The sequence below is a fragment of the Eretmochelys imbricata genome, chromosome 2, assembly GCF_965152235.1.
Source record: "Eretmochelys imbricata isolate rEreImb1 chromosome 2, rEreImb1.hap1, whole genome shotgun sequence".
Lineage (NCBI taxonomy): Eukaryota > Metazoa > Chordata > Testudines > Cheloniidae > Eretmochelys > Eretmochelys imbricata.
Genome location: NC_135573.1, coordinates 38308558 through 38332722, shown reverse-complemented (window position 1 = coordinate 38332722; position 24165 = coordinate 38308558). Strand labels below are relative to the sequence as shown.

General features: G+C 51.2%; 15 non-coding genes across 15 annotated transcripts; all 15 read left to right on the top strand.

Annotated features, from left to right (window-relative positions):
• The first annotated feature begins 9328 nt into the window (after positions 1–9328).
• On the top strand, positions 9329–9401 carry TRNAA-AGC (transfer RNA alanine (anticodon AGC)). The gene has a single exon. It is a non-coding gene; the product is annotated as a tRNA-Ala (tRNA).
• Positions 9402–10189: 788 nt separating this feature from the next.
• TRNAY-GUA (transfer RNA tyrosine (anticodon GUA)) lies at positions 10190–10279 on the top strand. Its single transcript is given in 2 exon segments — positions 10190–10226; positions 10244–10279. It is a non-coding gene; the product is annotated as a tRNA-Tyr (tRNA).
• A 1127-nt stretch (positions 10280–11406) lies between these two features.
• On the top strand, positions 11407–11479 carry TRNAA-AGC (transfer RNA alanine (anticodon AGC)). The gene has a single exon. It is a non-coding gene; the product is annotated as a tRNA-Ala (tRNA).
• A 788-nt stretch (positions 11480–12267) lies between these two features.
• On the top strand, positions 12268–12357 carry TRNAY-GUA (transfer RNA tyrosine (anticodon GUA)). Its single transcript is given in 2 exon segments — positions 12268–12304; positions 12322–12357. It is a non-coding gene; the product is annotated as a tRNA-Tyr (tRNA).
• A 1127-nt stretch (positions 12358–13484) lies between these two features.
• TRNAA-AGC (transfer RNA alanine (anticodon AGC)) lies at positions 13485–13557 on the top strand. Its single transcript has one exon. It is a non-coding gene; the product is annotated as a tRNA-Ala (tRNA).
• A 788-nt stretch (positions 13558–14345) lies between these two features.
• On the top strand, positions 14346–14435 carry TRNAY-GUA (transfer RNA tyrosine (anticodon GUA)). The gene is given in 2 exon segments: positions 14346–14382; positions 14400–14435. It is a non-coding gene; the product is annotated as a tRNA-Tyr (tRNA).
• Positions 14436–15562: 1127 nt separating this feature from the next.
• On the top strand, positions 15563–15635 carry TRNAA-AGC (transfer RNA alanine (anticodon AGC)). The gene has a single exon. It is a non-coding gene; the product is annotated as a tRNA-Ala (tRNA).
• A 788-nt stretch (positions 15636–16423) lies between these two features.
• Positions 16424–16513, top strand: TRNAY-GUA (transfer RNA tyrosine (anticodon GUA)). The gene is given in 2 exon segments: positions 16424–16460; positions 16478–16513. It is a non-coding gene; the product is annotated as a tRNA-Tyr (tRNA).
• Positions 16514–17640: 1127 nt separating this feature from the next.
• TRNAA-AGC (transfer RNA alanine (anticodon AGC)) lies at positions 17641–17713 on the top strand. The gene has a single exon. It is a non-coding gene; the product is annotated as a tRNA-Ala (tRNA).
• A 788-nt stretch (positions 17714–18501) lies between these two features.
• Positions 18502–18591, top strand: TRNAY-GUA (transfer RNA tyrosine (anticodon GUA)). The gene is given in 2 exon segments: positions 18502–18538; positions 18556–18591. It is a non-coding gene; the product is annotated as a tRNA-Tyr (tRNA).
• A 1127-nt stretch (positions 18592–19718) lies between these two features.
• On the top strand, positions 19719–19791 carry TRNAA-AGC (transfer RNA alanine (anticodon AGC)). Its single transcript has one exon. It is a non-coding gene; the product is annotated as a tRNA-Ala (tRNA).
• A 788-nt stretch (positions 19792–20579) lies between these two features.
• On the top strand, positions 20580–20669 carry TRNAY-GUA (transfer RNA tyrosine (anticodon GUA)). Its single transcript is given in 2 exon segments — positions 20580–20616; positions 20634–20669. It is a non-coding gene; the product is annotated as a tRNA-Tyr (tRNA).
• Positions 20670–21796: 1127 nt separating this feature from the next.
• Positions 21797–21869, top strand: TRNAA-AGC (transfer RNA alanine (anticodon AGC)). The gene has a single exon. It is a non-coding gene; the product is annotated as a tRNA-Ala (tRNA).
• A 788-nt stretch (positions 21870–22657) lies between these two features.
• TRNAY-GUA (transfer RNA tyrosine (anticodon GUA)) lies at positions 22658–22747 on the top strand. The gene is given in 2 exon segments: positions 22658–22694; positions 22712–22747. It is a non-coding gene; the product is annotated as a tRNA-Tyr (tRNA).
• A 1127-nt stretch (positions 22748–23874) lies between these two features.
• Positions 23875–23947, top strand: TRNAA-AGC (transfer RNA alanine (anticodon AGC)). Its single transcript has one exon. It is a non-coding gene; the product is annotated as a tRNA-Ala (tRNA).
• The last annotated feature ends 218 nt before the right edge of the window (positions 23948–24165 follow it).

Genomic DNA, 24165 nt, shown 5'->3' with positions numbered 1-24165 from the left:
GTTTCTATTGGAACTTAACTTGGCTGCCCCTGGTTGTGTCTAGTTGTACAAGATGGAAGTGTAATCGGGATACAGTTGTGTAAAAAAGAGTAATCACAGTGCAAGAAATGTTAGGCAAAAGAGAATTGTGTGGTAAAAGAAAAGGAAAGGGGGAGGAATGATGGGAACACTGAGCCTTGGGGTGGCTCTGGGGGGGATCAGATTGTTGCTTTGGTGGGTGTGCATGAAAACTCTGTGGGCATGGGGGAGGCAGTTACACCTTGTGTAAAATTAATATGGCTAATATAATGTTATGGAGGTTAAACTATATGGAAGGAATGTGTATTTTCCCAGGACGTGTGCAGTGTATATTGGAGAAGGGGTAAAAGAAATGCAAATAAAACATGGTACTTAATTAAAATCCTATTAGGGTTCCAAAAGGGGCCACGATAGGTTGTGCTTTCTTTTTCAGATCTGTGTGTGTTTTGGAGCAGGAGATGAAAGTGGAAAGTAATCAGAACTCTAGTGGAAGTGGAATGTTTCCCTTTTAAGACTCTCTAAACAGCTAACAGCTTTGGATCCAAAAGCAAGCTAGTAAGCCTCTGTGTGTAAATGAAAATTACCTAGCTGATGGGCACAAAGGAGCTGCAAATAATGAATACATCTGGTCAGCAAACAAGCTGCTGGAAGACTCAAATTATGGCCCTCCAGGAAAGGGAGGTGAAAAAACAAGTCAAGCCTGAAAATAAGGGGGACAGGTTAACCTTAAGGGTGTGTGTGTACACACAGTGCTAAAGTCTGAAGCTGTGTCTCAGCTATTACCTGAGAATAAACTTAAAGCTTGGTACAGCAGAGAAACTATTGCAAACATGGTCTGTTGTACAAGAGGGGAAACTGAGGTACACCACCTCATGAATTTCATAAATGACCAGTGAGTGGGGTAATTCACTAGCCTGACTATAGAACAAAATAAGGACAGCCTGGAGGTAATTCTTCTGTTTTTCCTGCAATTAGCAAGGAAGTTTGTAAAAGAAAGTGGTATTATTATTAAGCAATAGTCTGTCCCCACCATGGGGGTGGAAACTGTTTCTTTTGTTTTTCAGACACTCTACAAGCAAGCTGGCGCCAGTGGAAGAATAACTCAGAATACCATGGATCTATGTTTTGTGTTGTTTGTCTGTGGTGTTTGTCTTGTTGCTAGCATTGTTGTGTTTTAATGAACAGAAAACCTCATGACATGGGTGGGGGATGGCTTCAAAAGGCTGACCCTGGGTGAAGATGTGTATGGGAATGCAAAATGCTCAACTAGGAGGCCAGCACCTGAGTAATAGCTACCATGGTACCTGGAAATGGAATGGCAACTAAGGTGGCCCCCACAAGCCCTATGGAACTAATGAGAAGGGGAAGAGCTCACTGGGAATCAATGGAGGGGTGTGTAAAATAGTGTAAATCAATAGAAGATGTTTGGATGTGCCCCTCTCCTATGACTATAGAGGAGCAGGATCAATGGCCTATGCAAGGGGTGGACAATTGGGTGTCCTGTGTATAAGGTGTTTTGCTGGGAATGTACATAGTACTGGGGGCACAATTACACCAGCCCATAACCAAACTACACACATCTACATGCTGCTATCTGGACTTTGGTGCACAAATGGATCTGTGAATCTTATTGCTGTGAATAATCTAACCAGGGCATACTGCCTGATTCCATACCAAGTGGTCAAGCTGGTTTGGACAATATCCCATTTCTCTGTGAACATTCAATGGACTTATTATATGGACAAAAGCATGCAAAACTTGCAGTAGCAGCTTGTTGCAACTACCAGCAATTGGACACGTAAGATTGTGACTCCGTCGAAGGAGGAGAGGCAGTGTTTTGGGGGTGTCTCGGATGTTGGATCATACTGCTGTGGTCAGGACTCGGTGTTGCTGTGGATTTTGTATTGTTAACTGTACTTGTGTTATGTTGCATAGGGAGATAACCTATAAGTAATGTAATAAGCCCTCCAAACCCTGCAGTGTACTAGACAACCCGGACCCAACCTTCTCAGGCCCACTATAATGGGAAGTCTGGAACACTAATTGGAATAGGTGTGGTATGCCCGTATGAGAGAAGGTGCAGGGCATGGTACTACACAAGGGGCACTGGGACAAATGGAATATCGACACCTTCCACCTTGATGCCTGGCCCTATCAGGAAATGTGTTGCCATATGTCCTATGCTTTTCCAGGGATACCTGGGCAGGAGGATCCCAAAAGAAAAAGAAAAAAAAGGGGTGGAGTGTTAGGATATAGATATTCAGGTCTGTCTGTAAAGGCCTATACTCTAAGAATTTAGGTGTATTCTTATCAATTGTCTAGTTATAGAGGTATAAAAGAAAGAAGCAAAATCACTGTCTGCCAGTGTAAGGGCCTTCTCTTACTGTGACAGAGTGAGGCCCTGTTCTTAAGCTAAGGCCTTTGGCTAAGCAACGGAGGCAGCCATAAGCTGGGAAGCCAACGGTCACATCCTCACATTCCAAACTAGTCACATTGAAAGAAGATGCTATTGGGCTGTTAGGAATACAATCCTGTCCTGATAATGCCTATCGCCTCCAGAGAAAGGGAAGTGCCTAGAAAATGTAAAAGGAAACTTAGTTTGATAGCATCCTGTCAAAGATGGCAAGAACTCACTTATCAATAGCTGGGATGTGAAATCCTCACTTCTGTATTGTTTTGTCATTATAGTTCCCACTTTGCTACTGTTTGTATAATCTCTGTCTGGTTCTGTGATTGTTTCTGTCTACTGTATAATTAATTTTGCTGGGTGTAAATTAATTAAGGTGGTGGGATATAATTGGTTACATAATCATGTTACAATGTTAGGATTGGTTAGTTAAATTTCAGGAAAATGATTGGTTAGGTATAGCTAAGCAGAACTCAAGTTTTACTATATAGTCTGCAGTCAATCAGGAAGTAAATGAGTGGGTGGGGTTGGGAGGGGAAAATGGGAACAGGGAATGGGGTAAGGAAACTGGAATCATGTTTTGATGAGGGCAGGAATGGGAACAGGGACACAGGTGCAAGGCTCTGTGGTGTCAGAGCTGGGAAGGAGGATACTAAGGAAGGAAACTGGAATCATGCTTGCTGGAAGTTCACCCCAATAAACAAATTGTTTGCACCTTTGGACTTTGGGTATTGTTGCTCTCTGTTCATGCAAGAAGGACCAGGGAAGTAAGTGGGTGAAGGAATAAGCCCCCTAACAGCATAAGAGATTTTTTTTAAAAACAGCCAGCCTATGTGTATGTTTAGACTCATTTAATTGGATGCCTTGCTACAGGTATGTTAGGTGGGCTTCCCTCAAGTTACAGGAATGGAACAGACTCAACTTGTGTTCTTTTGGGAAGCCAAGGAGCTCTTGGGACCCATTTGGGTCTCTGTTTACCTTCTTTAGAGAGATGTTCCCAAGCTGCTCCCCCTTCTCAGGGAAGCACCCTGTTCTCAACATTCCACCCTCCCTGGGTGTGCCTGAACCTAGTTACCCTCCTGACCAACTGTTTTTGTTTGAGGACCTCTGAAGTCTTTTCCAGTTGGCCAGCCAGGTCACCTAAGATGGTAGTTCCATTGTTTGACAGTTAGACCCATTCAGCTGTACTGGCCTCCAGCCTCTGGTCTGTGATGGTGGGAGGAGTACGCTGAAACTTTGCTGCCCTTGACATCCTACCCCTCCATTTCAGGGGACCTATATCAGTTGGGGCTCCAGATCAACAGTCATGTCCATTCATTACGGCACCTCTCAAGTGCTCAGCACCTTTACCAGCTATTTGAAATCAAGTTCTTATAAACAGTGGCCCTGGCTTTCCAATGCCCAGAGAATGTGTCCATTCTGTGTCACTTGTGGGACATAAAATAGATGAGTTCTGACTGTAGCTGGCCAGGGGAAACATCCCCTGATGAAGGACAGCTCTCTGTTGATAAAGGCCCAGCAGAGGAAGCAGAACCAGCTCCTGTGCAGTCACCCCTCTGGTGTTCAGGGAAGGAATCAGACATGGCAGGATTGCTTTGGGGTATGTGTGAAGGAGTGGAGTTCCACTGTACCAATCCTTCCTCCAGCTAACTTAACTTCCTCTGTGACTGTGCAACACAGGTTCCTGCTGCACCCCTTTAACCTTCCTGCAGAGCTGGAACATGATGGAGAATAGAGCCTCTGGTGAGTCATTTACACCAGTGCAAGTGAGTTGCACTTTGAGTGTAAAACTCCACCCATCTGATTTAGTAGCATTTGACACCCACTTTGCACAGGGCACAGTACATCTAGTCTCACTCACATTACCAGAAAGAGCCACCTGAAAACTATGCCATCCTCCTCCAAAGATCCACCCTCACCACATGCCTCCTTCCCCCAGAAAGGAAAGAAATAGATTGGCTTTGCAATACTTATGCCTAATTTAAACCAAAACAATGGGCAAAACACATTATACCAGTGTGGTACATCTGCTAAACAGGGGACTACTATTCCCAGCAGCACTCCTTTCCCCACTACACACCTCTCTTCCTCCTGGCCAGGGAAGGAAAAGGTCCTGACCAAGGAAAGGATTAGGTCCTGTGATAGGGTCTTCAGTGGCCAGGTGGCCTAGTGTCTAGATTACTGGTCAGAGAAGGTGGTGGGGGGGGAGGGAAATCTGGGCCCTCCCTCTCCACCAGGTCCCAGCCCAGGGACCTGTGTAGTTCAATCCCTAAGCAGGGGAGATGGGTCAAGACCAGTTTCTCTGGGCTACTTCCTACTAAAGTCTCTATAGTTGGCCATGCTAGTCCAGTTGCCCCACAGTTGGGACTCATCTACAGACTCCTCTTGGCAGGGGAAAGCTTACTTGCCTCCAGTGGCTACATTGTCTGGCAGGTTGCTGATCCACTTCTTCAGGCAGGCCAACAGAGAGCTCCTGCTTCCTCACAAATCAGTCCTCAACTGAGCCAGGCTCCCCTCTTTTCTCCCCCCTCCAGGCCTGGCATTGGCTGCAGGTATAATGGGGTGGGGCTAGCTGAACCCAACGGTTTTCTTTAACTCCTGCTGTGCCAGGCAGCAGTTTCCCTGCCCCATCACAAACTGTTTTAGGAAGTAGCAGCTGCATGGTGAGCTAGGAGTTGCAGAGAAGCAAGATGCAGAGAGGAACTCCTGGAACTGTATGTAGAGCTGCTTGTAGAACTGTCTGTGAGTGCCAGACATCACAGCTAGGTGCAAATCAGTGTGGGACTTATAGGGGAGCAGCAGCAGCTGGGCAGGGAGCCAGTGCAGAGGAGCCCCAATGAGAGACCTAACTGAGTCTGGCCTGGAAACCCACAAGCTCCTATTTGCTTGAATAGAGACTGGACTGGAGTGACACCCCAAGCACTGAAGAGCCATGACTCTGGATTAGACTGCCCCAGGAGCCCAAACAAGAGCCACTATTGCTCACTTTGAATTGTAGCTGTTGAAGCTTCTGTATCTCAGGTCTTTGCAATCTTTTCCTTTCCTGCCAGCCCTAGTAAAATACCCTTTCCCTTAGCCATACGTCTGAGTGGCTATTGGGACCCACCAGGGCTAATGTCTACAAGGCCTTGCTGCTGAGACACCTACAGTGCTTGCCTCTGATTCATGGAACATGAGGCATACTTGTGGCACTCCACGCATTCCAGCAGGGAGCAGTCCCAGTAATTACATCAGGTTAAAGAAGGAAGAAATCATGCACTAGCCCAGGAAGAAATCTAAGGCAAAGTCAACTACAAACCATGGTTTGGCCTCTCCATACTGTCTGGTCTCCACTGGGCCACAGCCATGTTTAAATTCTCCAGCACAGGGATTAAACATGAATTTTTGTCTTATGAGAACGGGTCTCTAATTGGTATAAATTCTATTCTTTAAATCAGATGGAGCTGCAGTTGGGACAGGGCTTTGGTCACCAACCAAGCTTTTCCCAGCAAGACAAATTTTGTTGGGACCTGGTCGAGACCTCCTCTGATTCCTGGGTGCTGGGGGTGACGAGTGAGAATAGCACCTGCACCTGGAGTGCCTTTTGGGCCCCAGGCTCTCAGCTCATAAATTCTCCTTCCATTCCCCTGAAGGCAGGTACCTGAGGTGAAACTCCTGATGTCTGCTGTGCACCAGCAAGGACCTGAGACAAACTGCACCCTCTGCAGAGCCTCTGCCAGGCTGTGACAGTCACCAGCCCCACAATTCCAGTGACTTTTGTATGCCCCACCGCTTTTGTTTTTTAAATTGAGCCATTTACCAAGTTTAGTGGCTATTAAATGGTCATTAATTGTTCATAAAAATAGTCATTTGATCTTCACTTACGAGTCATATTCACTACATAGCCATAGGGCTTTCCTGCAGTATATCATTCATTATGTTCATTTATTATGCAGTGCCCCGAGATACTGAAGAAATTAGTGAATGATTTATGGAACAGTTTAAGTGGTTGCAGTTTTTCTCCACTGACATGGCTGCAAACTTGGTCTACCATTCTGACTTGTGCTGTGACCGGGTAAGTGACAGAAACCTGGGCCATTATCAAATCATCACATTATAAACTGTGGAAATCAAATTGTTGGGCCAAATTCTGCTCTAGGTTACATCACTGTAAATCTGGATTTACTCCACTGATTTCTATAGAATCACTCCAGATTTACGCTGGTGTGATCCAGAGCTGAATTTGGCTCTCTGTATATAAAGTGAGCTAAACTTCCCGTTTCCCTCCTCCCCAGTTCTAGTGAATGGTCGCCCTCTCCAGTTCTTAGGATGCTCATGCACAGACTCGGCAGGATTTTGATTGTGCACTGGTAAGGTAAGCAAAGGGATTTCCTGAAACATTGTATTAGACCTTGAAGGAAGGTGTATGTCTTTTAGAGAAAAAAATGCTAGTAGGGGAAAAGCATTTCTATGCCATTCACCGTTGAGGAAATGTGGTATGAAAATAGCAAAGCCAAAGAACACCAAACTGTCCACTATCACACAGGCATCGTCTCACACTGTGCTTCAGAGCTGATGGATTGTGGGGAAAGTGCAAAGCCTCCCCGGGGCTTCCATGTTCGTGTCTTCAAAGCCCTTTCCAGCTCTGCCCTAACCCTCATCTCAGATCTGGTCTCCTGTAGTGCCTCCCCCGCTCAATGCCTCCACTCTGCCTTTGATGCCAGTCTCGTTGCCCCATGTGAGTGTGGGGAGTGACCCCATACATTGCTGGGGGAAGCTCTGCAGTGGCTGCTTATCCGCTGTGTGCCAAGAAAAAACCTGCTTTTAATAAACTGGGCCAAACTCAGGTTTCGTGAGTGCCAGCAGGTGCCACTCCAACACTGGGTCTGCATTAGGCCCTGTGTGTTTTCCTTTAGAAACAGAAAGGCTCCAATTTCTCAGGCAGTTGAAAAGCTAGGAAGTAACCATACCCAGAGCCCTTTGCTGCTGTTGTGTAGCATTATCTTTCATTTCTTCTTTCCATACCTTCACAATCAGCAATAATTGGCAGCCCTGTCAGAAAGACCAAGAAGTGAATGGACATGGAGACTGAATTGCCGTCTCATCCGCAGATGTGGCTAGTCCTTTCAAATCAGAATTTAGGTATATTGGCAGGGCAGAGGTGAACACATTACCTCTGCATGTTCTGTAGCTAAACAGAGGACTTAATTTTCTGGGGCTGTCAATCCAGCTGCTTGTATGAGCATTACATTTATTTCTTATGGCTGGGATTTCCAAAGAAGCCTAAGGGAGCTAAGTGCCTGATTCCCATTGACTTTTAATGAGGGAAGGGTGCCTAACACCCAGAGGTCCCTTCTTGAATCCCAGTAAAAAGCGTTTGTGATTCTTTTTTATGTTAAGCCTTTAACATACAAGATGTGGCGGGGGAGCCCCACGCTCTGTGTGGCATGTGAGGATGAGCATTTTCAGAGCAGTGCATGGAATTTTAGTTCCATGACTCTCAGTGACTTCTTTTAATGGGGAGTCATGTGGCTCAAATTCAGCTTGGAAAATTCAGGGTGGCGGGAGGTGTTACAGATTGCAGTCACATGTCAATATACAGAAATGGAAACACTAATAGTTTAGCATCAGTAGGTGGCAAACCTGAATCACAGTGTTAGATTCCCTTCCAACCACAGTAATTTAGCAGGGATTTCTGACCAGGAAATAACAAAAAGTACTTGCACAACTGAAAAGCTTTTGTGCAGAATGAAAATGTTTATAATAATTTAGAAGGCTTGTTATATAGATGAGGCTTAGAAAACTCTTAGTGTAAAAATTACATGCAGCAAGCTGTAATAGGCATAAAGATTGCAGAATAAAAGAAACAGAAGCAGTTCACTTGACAAATGTGAAAACTCTCTTGGTATTATAGAAAGCCTAAATGATCTTAATCATATAAACTACTGGCTTGCAGCCAGAATCTTTCTGAAAGGTATGAACACTATACTAAATTATGCACAACTTTAAAATCCTCCATAAGACTAAATAGGGTTCAGGTATTCTTTTTTTTTTAAGAGATGAAAGTTATCGCCAGCATATTGTTGCCATGTTCGATTTAGTTTCAAATATGAAACACTCGGTGGGTTCAAAATGCATCCAGGTTTGTACAAATTACAAGTAGGTAATTGGTTTATGGTTAATAATGATCTCAAACACATGGCACACTTCTTTTGCATAGTCTTATCCATCCAAAGAAAAGTATTTCAGTGCTTCAGATACCGTTAGTTTATGGGATCTATGACAAATCATGCCTTTGAAGGAAAAATGGTTGAGTGGGAGAGGGATACACAGAGGTCTGGTGTGTATAGAGTGGGCAAGGCTAAGGTTTTCAGAAGTGGCAACTGATTAGGTGTGCTGCCTAAGACACATTGGGCTTGCATTTCTGAATTGCTGAGCACTTACCACTCCATCTTATGTCAATGGAAGCTGAAAGTACTCAGCAATTCTGAAAATCTGGCCCATGCACTCACCAACTGAGCTCTCAGAATTACAATCTGCTTTTGAAAATGTTACCCTAGGGCAGTAAGCTGTTGCTGTTCTTGGCCTGTGCACGGAATAGGCGGGCAGGGAGGCAACTCATCCCCTTTACTTGGCAGTTTTTGCTCTTCTTGTTGTCATGAAGGGAGGCGTTAGGTATGTGTGGGTGTGCAAGGCACGGGCGTGTGTGACTTTCTCTGATGGTCTCTGGACAGGTGTATTTTGTTTAAAGGCAAGAAAGGGAAGCAGCGTTGTTTGCTATGTCACGTGTCCTTGCTGAGTCCTTTCCCAGGTTCTGGGCAAGTGTAAAGGTAATTTGTTTTGCGGGGTGAAGAGCTCTCTGGAGGGGGTTTGTGCTGAGTTAACAGCGGGTGGCGGAGGGGGTGGGGCACCTTGGAGGTAGAGGGGGAATTAGCTCAAATGGTAGAGCGCTCGCTTAGCATGTGAGAGGTAGCGGGATCGATACCCGCATTCTCCAAGCTGCTGCTGTTGGTGCAGCTGCTCTTTCCCTCCCATCGCTCTCTTTTTTTCATCCCCACCCGCTTGCACCCACGTACACCCTTGACGTCTGCGCAGAAAGGAGCGTTCCGGTCCACTCTGGGCTTTGCGGCTAGCCTTTTGTCCTCAGGCAGCCAAAGGGGCAGCTTCTCTTTCAGGAGCGTGTGTGTCTGAGTTCTTTTCTTTTGGGAGTCTCTTTGTGTTTGTTTTTCCTGAGGGAGGCGTGGGAGGCCGAGTCGGGTGTGAAAGGGTGGGAGTGGGAATGTGTCAATTATTGACGAAGGGGAAGGGAAATGGGCTGAGAAAAAGTTGTGTTTTCAAAGGCCCCTTTCGAGCCAGGCAGGAAGCTCCGGCGTCGGAGGGGTTTTCCCTTGCACCACCGTCCCTATTCTGGGTGGGAATCAGGGCTGGGGTCCCAGCGGTGTGCTGCGCGTGCTTGTGGGTCAGCGGGAGGATGCGGCGTCCCGGCTAGCAGGCAGGGCTAGCGTCGCGCCCCCGGCGTTCCGTTCTTCCCTTGCGGCGTTGTCTTCGTGCCGTGCCTGTTAGGGAGCCTTTGAGCGGTATATGTGTGCGGGCTTCCCGTTGGGTGAATTGAGGGTAGACGAGGCGGCTACCCAGCAACCGGGGCAGCCGTGAGGATGAAGGGATAGGTGTGTGTGGCTTCTTCCTTTCAAGGGCTGGGCACGGGCAAGCCTATAATTAGTCGTTAGTGCCAGTGGCACTTCTGCCTGACACCTTGAGTCACTGTGGGCTCTTTGTTCCTGTCTTCCTTCGATAGCTCAGCTGGTAGAGCGGAGGACTGTAGGTTTAATTCTCCTGGGAATCCTTAGGTCGCTGGTTCAACTCCGGCTCGAAGGAACTGGCTTTTGTTTCCTTTGTTACACGCTCTTCTTTAGCGCTCCCACTCTGCCCATTGCCCTGTTTTACTCCATTCGTGCGAGACAGGCCGATGGAAATCTGCTGCATTTAAAGCACCACTTGCCACTACTTTCCTCTACCACACCTGCTTCCAAGGATCTAGGCCACGGTTTACGCCTTCATAGGCAGAGTTCCTTTTTCTTCGCCCTCCCGCACTCACAGCGTAGACATGGAGCTATCGATGTCAGGCTTCGGAAGTGCCATTTGTCACCCTGGTAGCGGGGCGCCTCTGTCATAAAATGGACTGGCCGAAGCTATGTCCCCAAGCTGTCCTCGGTGTTTTTTGCGTGGGGCAGAGGTGCCGGGGGGACTTAGTTTCTGGTGGCAGGGAGGAGGAGAACGTAGGGGGAAAAGAAAAGGCCCTTTAGTCGCTGAGAGTCCCTTGTCCTTCAGGCTCAACCGATCGTGTGCGCTGCTGACGGCGGGCTATTCTGCTCATGGTTGTAGCAACGTGTGCGTTTCCATGGTTTGCTCTCCCTTTGTCCATGGTTCCTCTGCGTCATAAAGGTCATTTTATGGAGGAGTGTGAGGGCGCGGTTCCATTTCTTTCCTTTTGGGGCTTTGGTCCATCACATTTGTAGAGCTGGGATTTCTTCTGGGGCAACCGTGATTGCAGAGAGTGTGTAAAAGGCTTCTGGCGGAGAATTGCTAGAAGCGCGATCTGGCGGAATTTCTGTCAAGGAGCTGCCGGGCTATCCGTAGGTTATCTGAAGCTTTGCTGTCCTTGGCCTGTGCACGGAATAGGCGGGCAGGGAGGCAACTCGTCCCCTTTACTTGGCAGTTTTTGCTCTTCTTGTTGTCATGAAGGGAGGCGTTAGGTATGTGTGGGTGTGCAAGGCACGGGCGTGTGTGACTTTCTCTGATGGTCTCTGGACAGATGTATTTTGTTTAAAGGCAAGAAAGGGAAGCAGCGTTGTTTGCTATGTCACGTGTCCTTGCTGAGTCCTTTCCAAGGTTCTGGGCAAGTGTAAAGGTAATTTGTTTTGCGGGGTGAAGAGCTCTCTGGAGGGGGTTTGTGCTGAGTTAACAGCGGGTGGCGGAGGGGGTGGGGCACCTTGGAGGTAGAGGGGGAATTAGCTCAAATGGTAGAGCGCTCGCTTAGCATGTGAGAGGTAGCGGGATCGATACCCGCATTCTCCAAGCTGCTGCTGTTGGTGCAGCTGCTCTTTCCCTCCCATCGCTCTCTTTTTTTCATCCCCACCCGCTTGCACCCACGTACACCCTTGACGTCTGCGCAGAAAGGAGCGTTCCGGTCCACTCTGGGCTTTGCGGCTAGCCTTTTGTCCTCAGGCAGCCAAAGGGGCAGCTTCTCTTTCAGGAGCGTGTGTGTCTGAGTTCTTTTCTTTTGGGAGTCTCTTTGTGTTTGTTTTTCCTGAGGGAGGCGTGGGAGGCCGAGTCGGGTGTGAAAGGGTGGGAGTGGGAATGTGTCAATTATTGACGAAGGGGAAGGGAAATGGGCTGAGAAAAAGTTGTGTTTTCAAAGGCCCCTTTCGAGCCAGGCAGGAAGCTCCGGCGTCGGAGGGGTTTTCCCTTGCACCACCGTCCCTATTCTGGGTGGGAATCAGGGCTGGGGTCCCAGCGGTGTGCTGCGCGTGCTTGTGGGTCAGCGGGAGGATGCGGCGTCCCGGCTAGCAGGCAGGGCTAGCGTCGCGCCCCCGGCGTTCCGTTCTTCCCTTGCGGCGTTGTCTTCGTGCCGTGCCTGTTAGGGAGCCTTTGAGCGGTATATGTGTGCGGGCTTCCCGTTGGGTGAATTGAGGGTAGACGAGGCGGCTACCCAGCAACCGGAGCAGCCGTGAGGATGAAGGGATAGGTGTGTGTGGCTTCTTCCTTTCAAGGGCTGGGCACGGGCAAGCCTATAATTAGTCGTTAGTGCCAGTGGCACTTCTGCCTGACACCTTGAGTCACTGTGGGCTCTTTGTTCCTGTCTTCCTTCGATAGCTCAGCTGGTAGAGCGGAGGACTGTAGGTTTAATTCTCCTGGGAATCCTTAGGTCGCTGGTTCAACTCCGGCTCGAAGGAACTGGCTTTTGTTTCCTTTGTTACACGCTCTTCTTTAGCGCTCCCACTCTGCCCATTGCCCTGTTTTACTCCATTCGTGCGAGACAGGCCGATGGAAATCTGCTGCATTTAAAGCACCACTTGCCACTACTTTCCTCTACCACACCTGCTTCCAAGGATCTAGGCCACGGTTTACGCCTTCATAGGCAGAGTTCCTTTTTCTTCGCCCTCCCGCACTCACAGCGTAGACATGGAGCTATCGATGTCAGGCTTCGGAAGTGCCATTTGTCACCCTGGTAGCGGGGCGCCTCTGTCATAAAATGGACTGGCCGAAGCTATGTCCCCAAGCTGTCCTCGGTGTTTTTTGCGTGGGGCAGAGGTGCCGGGGGGACTTAGTTTCTGGTGGCAGGGAGGAGGAGAACGTAGGGGGAAAAGAAAAGGCCCTTTAGTCGCTGAGAGTCCCTTGTCCTTCAGGCTCAACCGATCGTGTGCGCTGCTGACGGCGGGCTATTCTGCTCATGGTTGTAGCAACGTGTGCGTTTCCATGGTTTGCTCTCCCTTTGTCCATGGTTCCTCTGCGTCATAAAGGTCATTTTATGGAGGAGTGTGAGGGCGCGGTTCCATTTCTTTCCTTTTGGGGCTTTGGTCCATCACATTTGTAGAGCTGGGATTTCTTCTGGGGCAACCGTGATTGCAGAGAGTGTGTAAAAGGCTTCTGGCGGAGAATTGCTAGAAGCGCGATCTGGCGGAATTTCTGTCAAGGAGCTGCCGGGCTATCCGTAGATTATCTGAAGCTTTGCTGTCCTTGGCCTGTGCACGGAATAGGCGGGCAGGGAGGCAACTCGTCCCCTTTACTTGGCAGTTTTTGCTCTTCTTGTTGTCATGAAGGGAGGCGTTAGGTATGTGTGGGTGTGCAAGGCACGGGCGTGTGTGACTTTCTCTGATGGTCTCTGGACAGGTGTATTTTGTTTAAAGGCAAGAAAGGGAAGCAGCGTTGTTTGCTATGTCACGTGTCCTTGCTGAGTCCTTTCCAAGGTTCTGGGCAAGTGTAAAGGTAATTTGTTTTGCGGGGTGAAGAGCTCTCTGGAGGGGGTTTGTGCTGAGTTAACAGCGGGTGGCGGAGGGGGTGGGGCACCTTGGAGGTAGAGGGGGAATTAGCTCAAATGGTAGAGCGCTCGCTTAGCATGTGAGAGGTAGCGGGATCGATACCCGCATTCTCCAAGCTGCTGCTGTTGGTGCAGCTGCTCTTTCCCTCCCATCGCTCTCTTTTTTTCATCCCCACCCGCTTGCACCCACGTACACCCTTGACGTCTGCGCAGAAAGGAGCGTTCCGGTCCACTCTGGGCTTTGCGGCTAGCCTTTTGTCCTCAGGCAGCCAAAGGGGCAGCTTCTCTTTCAGGAGCGTGTGTGTCTGAGTTCTTTTCTTTTGGGAGTCTCTTTGTGTTTGTTTTTCCTGAGGGAGGCGTGGGAGGCCGAGTCGGGTGTGAAAGGGTGGGAGTGGGAATGTGTCAATTATTGACGAAGGGGAAGGGAAATGGGCTGAGAAAAAGTTGTGTTTTCAAAGGCCCCTTTCGAGCCAGGCAGGAAGCTCCGGCGTCGGAGGGGTTTTCCCTTGCACCACCGTCCCTATTCTGGGTGGGAATCAGGGCTGGGGTCCCAGCGGTGTGCTGCGCGTGCTTGTGGGTCAGCGGGAGGATGCGGCGTCCCGGCTAGCAGGCAGGGCTAGCGTCGCGCCCCCGGCGTTCCGTTCTTCCCTTGCGGCGTTGTCTTCGTGCCGTGCCTGTTAGGGAGCCTTTGAGCGGTATATGTGTGCGGGCTTCCCGTTGGGTGAATTGAGGGTAGACGAGGCGGCTACCCAGCAACCGGAGCAGCCGTGAGGATGAAGGGATAGGTGTGTGTGGCTTCTTCCTTTCAAGGGCTGGGCACGGGCAAGCCTATAATTAGTCGTTAGTGCCAGTGGCACTTCTGCCTGACACCTTGAGTCACTGTGGGCTCTTTGTTCCTGTCTTCCTTCGATAGCTCAGCTGGTAGAGCGGAGGACTGTAGGTTTAATTCTCCTGGGAATCCTTAGGTCGCTGGTTCAACTCCGGCTCGAAGGAACTGGCTTTTGTTTCCTTTGTTACACTCTCTTCTTTAGCGCTCCCACTCTGCCCATTGCCCTGTTTTACTCCATTCGTGCGAGACAGGCCGATGGAAATCTGCTGCATTTAAAGCACCACTTGCCACTACTTTCCTCTACCACACCTGCTTCCAAGGATCTAGGCCACGGTTCACGCCTTCATAGGCAGAGTTCCTTTTTCTTCGCCCTCCCGCACTCACAGCGTAGACATGGAGCTATCGATGTCAGGCTTCGGAAGTGCCATTTGTCACCCTGGTAGCGGGGCGCCTCTGTCATAAAATGGACTGGCCGAAGCTATGTCCCCAAGCTGTCCTCGGTGTTTTTTGCGTGGGGCAGAGGTGCCGGGGGGACTTAGTTTCTGGTGGCAGGGAGGAGGAGAACGTAGGGGGAAAAGAAAAGGCCCTTTAGTCGCTGAGAGTCCCTTGTCCTTCAGGCTCAACCGATCGTGTGCGCTGCTGACGGCGGGCTATTCTGCTCATGGTTGTAGCAACGTGTGCGTTTCCATGGTTTGCTCTCCCTTTGTCCATGGTTCCTCTGCGTCATAAAGGTCATTTTATGGAGGAGTGTGAGGGCGCGGTTCCATTTCTTTCCTTTTGGGGCTTTGGTCCATCACATTTGTAGAGCTGGGATTTCTTCTGGGGCAACCGTGATTGCAGAGAGTGTGTAAAAGGCTTCTGGCGGAGAATTGCTAGAAGCGCGATCTGGCGGAATTTCTGTCAAGGAGCTGCCGGGCTATCCGTAGGTTATCTGAAGCTTTGCTGTCCTTGGCCTGTGCACGGAATAGGCGGGCAGGGAGGCAACTCGTCCCCTTTACTTGGCAGTTTTTGCTCTTCTTGTTGTCATGAAGGGAGGCGTTAGGTATGTGTGGGTGTGCAAGGCACGGGCGTGTGTGACTTTCTCTGATGGTCTCTGGACAGGTGTATTTTGTTTAAAGGCAAGAAAGGGAAGCAGCGTTGTTTGCTATGTCACGTGTCCTTGCTGAGTCCTTTCCAAGGTTCTGGGCAAGTGTAAAGGTAATTTGTTTTGCGGGGTGAAGAGCTCTCTGGAGGGGGTTTGTGCTGAGTTAACAGCGGGTGGCGGAGGGGGTGGGGCACCTTGGAGGTAGAGGGGGAATTAGCTCAAATGGTAGAGCGCTCGCTTAGCATGTGAGAGGTAGCGGGATCGATACCCGCATTCTCCAAGCTGCTGCTGTTGGTGCAGCTGCTCTTTCCCTCCCATCGCTCTCTTTTTTTCATCCCCACCCGCTTGCACCCACGTACACCCTTGACGTCTGCGCAGAAAGGAGCGTTCCGGTCCACTCTGGGCTTTGCGGCTAGCCTTTTGTCCTCAGGCAGCCAAAGGGGCAGCTTCTCTTTCAGGAGCGTGTGTGTCTGAGTTCTTTTCTTTTGGGAGTCTCTTTGTGTTTGTTTTTCCTGAGGGAGGCGTGGGAGGCCGAGTCGGGTGTGAAAGGGTGGGAGTGGGAATGTGTCAATTATTGACGAAGGGGAAGGGAAATGGGCTGAGAAAAAGTTGTGTTTTCAAAGGCCCCTTTCGAGCCAGGCAGGAAGCTCCGGCGTCGGAGGGGTTTTCCCTTGCACCACCGTCCCTATTCTGGGTGGGAATCAGGGCTGGGGTCCCAGCGGTGTGCTGCGCGTGCTTGTGGGTCAGCGGGAGGATGCGGCGTCCCGGCTAGCAGGCAGGGCTAGCGTCGCGCCCCCGGCGTTCCGTTCTTCCCTTGCGGCGTTGTCTTCGTGCCGTGCCTGTTAGGGAGCCTTTGAGCGGTATATGTGTGCGGGCTTCCCGTTGGGTGAATTGAGGGTAGACGAGGCGGCTACCCAGCAACCGGAGCAGCCGTGAGGATGAAGGGATAGGTGTGTGTGGCTTCTTCCTTTCAAGGGCTGGGCACGGGCAAGCCTATAATTAGTCGTTAGTGCCAGTGGCACTTCTGCCTGACACCTTGAGTCACTGTGGGCTCTTTGTTCCTGTCTTCCTTCGATAGCTCAGCTGGTAGAGCGGAGGACTGTAGGTTTAATTCTCCTGGGAATCCTTAGGTCGCTGGTTCAACTCCGGCTCGAAGGAACTGGCTTTTGTTTCCTTTGTTACACTCTCTTCTTTAGCGCTCCCACTCTGCCCATTGCCCTGTTTTACTCCATTCGTGCGAGACAGGCCGATGGAAATCTGCTGCATTTAAAGCACCACTTGCCACTACTTTCCTCTACCACACCTGCTTCCAAGGATCTAGGCCACGGTTCACGCCTTCATAGGCAGAGTTCCTTTTTCTTCGCCCTCCCGCACTCACAGCGTAGACATGGAGCTATCGATGTCAGGCTTCGGAAGTGCCATTTGTCACCCTGGTAGCGGGGCGCCTCTGTCATAAAATGGACTGGCCGAAGCTATGTCCCCAAGCTGTCCTCGGTGTTTTTTGCGTGGGGCAGAGGTGCCGGGGGGACTTAGTTTCTGGTGGCAGGGAGGAGGAGAACGTAGGGGGAAAAGAAAAGGCCCTTTAGTCGCTGAGAGTCCCTTGTCCTTCAGGCTCAACCGATCGTGTGCGCTGCTGACGGCGGGCTATTCTGCTCATGGTTGTAGCAACGTGTGCGTTTCCATGGTTTGCTCTCCCTTTGTCCATGGTTCCTCTGCGTCATAAAGGTCATTTTATGGAGGAGTGTGAGGGCGCGGTTCCATTTCTTTCCTTTTGGGGCTTTGGTCCATCACATTTGTAGAGCTGGGATTTCTTCTGGGGCAACCGTGATTGCAGAGAGTGTGTAAAAGGCTTCTGGCGGAGAATTGCTAGAAGCGCGATCTGGCGGAATTTCTGTCAAGGAGCTGCCGGGCTATCCGTAGGTTATCTGAAGCTTTGCTGTCCTTGGCCTGTGCACGGAATAGGCGGGCAGGGAGGCAACTCGTCCCCTTTACTTGGCAGTTTTTGCTCTTCTTGTTGTCATGAAGGGAGGCGTTAGGTATGTGTGGGTGTGCAAGGCACGGGCGTGTGTGACTTTCTCTGATGGTCTCTGGACAGATGTATTTTGTTTAAAGGCAAGAAAGGGAAGCAGCGTTGTTTGCTATGTCACGTGTCCTTGCTGAGTCCTTTCCAAGGTTCTGGGCAAGTGTAAAGGTAATTTGTTTTGCGGGGTGAAGAGCTCTCTGGAGGGGGTTTGTGCTGAGTTAACAGCGGGTGGCGGAGGGGGTGGGGCACCTTGGAGGTAGAGGGGGAATTAGCTCAAATGGTAGAGCGCTCGCTTAGCATGTGAGAGGTAGCGGGATCGATACCCGCATTCTCCAAGCTGCTGCTGTTGGTGCAGCTGCTCTTTCCCTCCCATCGCTCTCTTTTTTTCATCCCCACCCGCTTGCACCCACGTACACCCTTGACGTCTGCGCAGAAAGGAGCGTTCCGGTCCACTCTGGGCTTTGCGGCTAGCCTTTTGTCCTCAGGCAGCCAAAGGGGCAGCTTCTCTTTCAGGAGCGTGTGTGTCTGAGTTCTTTTCTTTTGGGAGTCTCTTTGTGTTTGTTTTTCCTGAGGGAGGCGTGGGAGGCCGAGTCGGGTGTGAAAGGGTGGGAGTGGGAATGTGTCAATTATTGACGAAGGGGAAGGGAAATGGGCTGAGAAAAAGTTGTGTTTTCAAAGGCCCCTTTCGAGCCAGGCAGGAAGCTCCGGCGTCGGAGGGGTTTTCCCTTGCACCACCGTCCCTATTCTGGGTGGGAATCAGGGCTGGGGTCCCAGCGGTGTGCTGCGCGTGCTTGTGGGTCAGCGGGAGGATGCGGCGTCCCGGCTAGCAGGCAGGGCTAGCGTCGCGCCCCCGGTGTTCCGTTCTTCCCTTGCGGCGTTGTCTTCGTGCCGTGCCTGTTAGGGAGCCTTTGAGCGGTATATGTGTGCGGGCTTCCCGTTGGGTGAATTGAGGGTAGACGAGGCGGCTACCCAGCAACCGGAGCAGCCGTGAGGATGAAGGGATAGGTGTGTGTGGCTTCTTCCTTTCAAGGGCTGGGCACGGGCAAGCCTATAATTAGTCGTTAGTGCCAGTGGCACTTCTGCCTGACACCTTGAGTCACTGTGGGCTCTTTGTTCCTGTCTTCCTTCGATAGCTCAGCTGGTAGAGCGGAGGACTGTAGGTTTAATTCTCCTGGGAATCCTTAGGTCGCTGGTTCAACTCCGGCTCGAAGGAACTGGCTTTTGTTTCCTTTGTTACACGCTCTTCTTTAGCGCTCCCACTCTGCCCATTGCCCTGTTTTACTCCATTCGTGCGAGACAGGCCGATGGAAATCTGCTGCATTTAAAGCACCACTTGCCACTACTTTCCTCTACCACACCTGCTTCCAAGGATCTAGGCCACGGTTTACGCCTTCATAGGCAGAGTTCCTTTTTCTTCGCCCTCCCGCACTCACAGCGTAGACATGGAGCTATCGATGTCAGGCTTCGGAAGTGCCATTTGTCACCCTGGTAGCGGGGCGCCTCTGTCATAAAATGGACTGGCCGAAGCTATGTCCCCAAGCTGTCCTCGGTGTTTTTTGCGTGGGGCAGAGGTGCCGGGGGGACTTAGTTTCTGGTGGCAGGGAGGAGGAGAACGTAGGGGGAAAAGAAAAGGCCCTTTAGTCGCTGAGAGTCCCTTGTCCTTCAGGCTCAACCGATCGTGTGCGCTGCTGACGGCGGGCTATTCTGCTCATGGTTGTAGCAACGTGTGCGTTTCCATGGTTTGCTCTCCCTTTGTCCATGGTTCCTCTGCGTCATAAAGGTCATTTTATGGAGGAGTGTGAGGGCGCGGTTCCATTTCTTTCCTTTTGGGGCTTTGGTCCATCACATTTGTAGAGCTGGGATTTCTTCTGGGGCAACCGTGATTGCAGAGAGTGTGTAAAAGGCTTCTGGCGGAGAATTGCTAGAAGCGCGATCTGGCGGAATTTCTGTCAAGGAGCTGCCGGGCTATCCGTAGGTTATCTGAAGCTTTGCTGTCCTTGGCCTGTGCACGGAATAGGCGGGCAGGGAGGCAACTCGTCCCCTTTACTTGGCAGTTTTTGCTCTTCTTGTTGTCATGAAGGGAGGCGTTAGGTATGTGTGGGTGTGCAAGGCACGGGCGTGTGTGACTTTCTCTGATGGTCTCTGGACAGGTGTATTTTGTTTAAAGGCAAGAAAGGGAAGCAGCGTTGTTTGCTATGTCACGTGTCCTTGCTGAGTCCTTTCCAAGGTTCTGGGCAAGTGTAAAGGTAATTTGTTTTGCGGGGTGAAGAGCTCTCTGGAGGGGGTTTGTGCTGAGTTAACAGCGGGTGGCGGAGGGGGTGGGGCACCTTGGAGGTAGAGGGGGAATTAGCTCAAATGGTAGAGCGCTCGCTTAGCATGTGAGAGGTAGCGGGATCGATACCCGCATTCTCCAAGCTGCTGCTGTTGGTGCAGCTGCTCTTTCCCTCCCATCGCTCTCTTTTTTTCATCCCCACCCGCTTGCACCCACGTACACCCTTGACGTCTGCGCAGAAAGGAGCGTTCCGGTCCACTCTGGGCTTTGCGGCTAGCCTTTTGTCCTCAGGCAGCCAAAGGGGCAGCTTCTCTTTCAGGAGCGTGTGTGTCTGAGTTCTTTTCTTTTGGGAGTCTCTTTGTGTTTGTTTTTCCTGAGGGAGGCGTGGGAGGCCGAGTCGGGTGTGAAAGGGTGGGAGTGGGAATGTGTCAATTATTGACGAAGGGGAAGGGAAATGGGCTGAGAAAAAGTTGTGTTTTCAAAGGCCCCTTTCGAGCCAGGCAGGAAGCTCCGGCGTCGGAGGGGTTTTCCCTTGCACCACCGTCCCTATTCTGGGTGGGAATCAGGGCTGGGGTCCCAGCGGTGTGCTGCGCGTGCTTGTGGGTCAGCGGGAGGATGCGGCGTCCCGGCTAGCAGGCAGGGCTAGCGTCGCGCCCCCGGCGTTCCGTTCTTCCCTTGTGGCGTTGTCTTCGTGCCGTGCCTGTTAGGGAGCCTTTGAGCGGTATATGTGTGCGGGCTTCCCGTTGGGTGAATTGAGGGTAGACGAGGCGGCTACCCAGCAACCGGAGCAGCCGTGAGGATGAAGGGATAGGTGTGTGTGGCTTCTTCCTTTCAAGGGCTGGGCACGGGCAAGCCTATAATTAGTCGTTAGTGCCAGTGGCACTTCTGCCTGACACCTTGAGTCACTGTGGGCTCTTTGTTCCTGTCTTCCTTCGATAGCTCAGCTGGTAGAGCGGAGGACTGTAGGTTTAATTCTCCTGGGAATCCTTAGGTCGCTGGTTCAACTCCGGCTCGAAGGAACTGGCTTTTGTTTCCTTTGTTACACTCTCTTCTTTAGCGCTCCCACTCTGCCCATTGCCCTGTTTTACTCCATTCGTGCGAGACAGGCCGATGGAAATCTGCTGCATTTAAAGCACCACTTGCCACTACTTTCCTCTACCACACCTGCTTCCAAGGATCTAGGCCACGGTTTACGCCTTCATAGGCAGAGTTCCTTTTTCTTCGCCCTCCCGCACTCACAGCGTAGACATGGAGCTATCGATGTCAGGCTTCGGAAGTGCCATTTGTCACCCTGGTAGCGGGGCGCCTCTGTCATAAAATGGACTGGCCGAAGCTATGTCCCCAAGCTGTCCTCGGTGTTTTTTGCGTGGGGCAGAGGTGCCGGGGGGACTTAGTTTCTGGTGGCAGGGAGGAGGAGAACGTAGGGGGAAAAGAAAAGGCCCTTTAGTCGCTGAGAGTCCCTTGTCCTTCAGGCTCAACCGATCGTGTGCGCTGCTGACGGCGGGCTATTCTGCTCATGGTTGTAGCAACGTGTGCGTTTCCATGGTTTGCTCTCCCTTTGTCCATGGTTCCTCTGCGTCATAAAGGTCATTTTATGGAGGAGTGTGAGGGCGCGGTTCCATTTCTTTCCTTTTGGGGCTTTGGTCCATCACATTTGTAGAGCTGGGATTTCTTCTGGGGCAACCGTGATTGCAGAGAGTGTGTAAAAGGCTTCTGGCGGAGAATTGCTAGAAGCGCGATCTGGCGGAATTTCTGTCAAGGAGCTGCCGGGCTATCCGTAGGTTATCTGAAGCTTTGCTGTCCTTGGCCTGTGCACGGAATAGGCGGGCAGGGAGGCAACTCGTCCCCTTTACTTGGCAGTTTTTGCTCTTCTTGTTGTCATGAAGGGAGGCGTTAGGTATGTGTGGGTGTGCAAGGCACGGGCGTGTGTGACTTTCTCTGATGGTCTCTGGACAGATGTATTTTGTTTAAAGGCAAGAAAGGGAAGCAGCGTTGTTTGCTATGTCACGTGTCCTTGCTGAGTCCTTTCCAAGGTTCTGGGCAAGTGTAAAGGTAATTTGTTTTGCGGGGTGAAGAGCTCTCTGGAGGGGGTTTGTGCTGAGTTAACAGCGGGTGGCGGAGGGGGTGGGGCACCTTGGAGGTAGAGGGGGAATTAGCTCAAATGGTAGAGCGCTCGCTTAGCATGTGAGAGGTAGCGGGATCGATACCCGCATTCTCCAAGCTGCTGCTGTTGGTGCAGCTGCTCTTTCCCTCCCATCGCTCTCTTTTTTTCATCCCCACCCGCTTGCACCCACGTACACCCTTGACGTCTGCGCAGAAAGGAGCGTTCCGGTCCACTCTGGGCTTTGCGGCTAGCCTTTTGTCCTCAGGCAGCCAAAGGGGCAGCTTCTCTTTCAGGAGCGTGTGTGTCTGAGTTCTTTTCTTTTGGGAGTCTCTTTGTGTTTGTTTTTCCTGAGGGAGGCGTGGGAGGCCGAGTCGGGTGTGAAAGGGTGGGAGTGGGAATGTGTCAATTATTGACGAAGGGGAAGGGAAATGGGCTGAGAAAAAGTTGTGTTTTCAAAGGCCCCTTTCGAGCCAGGCAGGAAGCTCCGGCGTCGGAGGGGTTTTCCCTTGCACCACCGTCCCTATTCTGGGTGGGAATCAGGGCTGGGGTCCCAGCGGTGTGCTGCGCGTGCTTCTGGGTCAGCGGGAGGATGCGGCGTCCCGGCTAGCAGGCAGGGCTAGCGTCGCGCCCCCGGCGTTCCGTTCTTCCCTTGCGGCGTTGTCTGCGTGCCGTGCCTGTTAGGGAGCCTTTGAGCGGTATATGTGTGCGGGCTTCCCGTTGGGTGAATTGAGGGTAGACGAGGCGGCTACCCAGCAACCGGAGCAGCCGTGAGGATGAAGGGATAGGTGTGTGTGGCTTCTTCCTTTCAAGGGCTGGGCACGGGCAAGCCTATAATTAGTCGTTAGTGCCAGTGGCACTTCTGCCTGACACCTTGAGTCACTGTGGGCTCTTTGTTCCTGTCTTCCTTCGATAGCTCAGCTGGTAGAGCGGAGGACTGTAGGTTTAATTCTCCTGGGAATCCTTAGGTCGCTGGTTCAACTCCAGCTCGAAGGAACTGGCTTTTGTTTCCTTTGTTACACGCTCTTCTTTAGCGCTCCCACTCTGCCCATTGCCCTGTTTTACTCCATTCGTGCGAGACAGGCCGATGGAAATCTGCTGCATTTAAAGCACCACTTGCCACTACTTTCCTCTACCACACCTGCTTCCAAGGATCTAGGCCACGGTTTACGCCTTCATAGGCAGAGTTCCTTTTTCTTCGCCCTCCCGCACTCACAGCGTAGACATGGAGCTATCGATGTCAGGCTTCGGAAGTGCCATTTGTCACCCTGGTAGCGGGGCGCCTCTGTCATAAAATGGACTGGCCGAAGCTATGTCCCCAAGCTGTCCTCGGTGTTTTTTGCGTGGGGCAGAGGTGCCGGGGGGACTTAGTTTCTGGTGGCAGGGAGGAGGAGAACGTAGGGGGAAAAGAAAAGGCCCTTTAGTCGCTGAGAGTCCCTTGTCCTTCAGGCTCAACCGATCGTGTGCGCTGCTGACGGCGGGCTATTCTGCTCATGGTTGTAGCAACGTGTGCGTTTCCATGGTTTGCTCTCCCTTTGTCCATGGTTCCTCTGCGTCATAAAGGTCATTTTATGGAGGAGTGTGAGGGCGCGGTTCCATTTCTTTCCTTTTGGGGCTTTGGTCCATCACATTTGTAGAGCTGGGATTTCTTCTGGGGCAACCGTGATTGCAGAGAGTGTGTAAAAGGCTTCTGGCGGAGAATTGCTAGAAGCGCGATCTGGCGGAATTTCTGTCAAGGAGCTGCCGGGCTATCCGTAGGTTATCTGAAGCTTTGCTGTCCTTGGCCTGTGCACGGAATAGGCGGGCAGGGAGGCAACTCGTCCCCTTTACTTGGCAGTTTTTTCTCTTCTTGTTGTCATGAAGGGAGGCGTTAGGTATGTGTGGGTGTGCAAGGCACGGGCGTGTGTGACTTTCTCTGATGGTCTCTGGACAGATGTATTTTGTTTAAAGGCAAGAAAGGGAAGCAGCGTTGTTTGCTATGTCACGTGTCCTTGCTGAGTCCTTTCCAAGGTTCTGGGCAAGTGTAAAGGTAATTTGTTTTGCGGGGTGAAGAGCTCTCTGGAGGGGGTTTGTGCTGAGTTAACAGCGGGTGGCGGAGGGGGTGGGGCACCTTGGAGGTAGAGGGGGAATTAGCTCAAATGGTAGAGCGCTCGCTTAGCATGTGAGAGGTAGCGGGATCGATACCCGCATTCTCCAAGCTGCTGCTGTTGGTGCAGCTGCTCTTTCCCTCCCATCGCTCTCTTTTTTTCATCCCCACCCGCTTGCACCCACGTACACCCTTGACGTCTGCGCAGAAAGGAGCGTTCCGGTCCACTCTGGGCTTTGCGGCTAGCCTTTTGTCCTCAGGCAGCCAAAGGGGCAGCTTCTCTTTCAGGAGCGTGTGTGTCTGAGTTCTTTTCTTTTGGGAGTCTCTT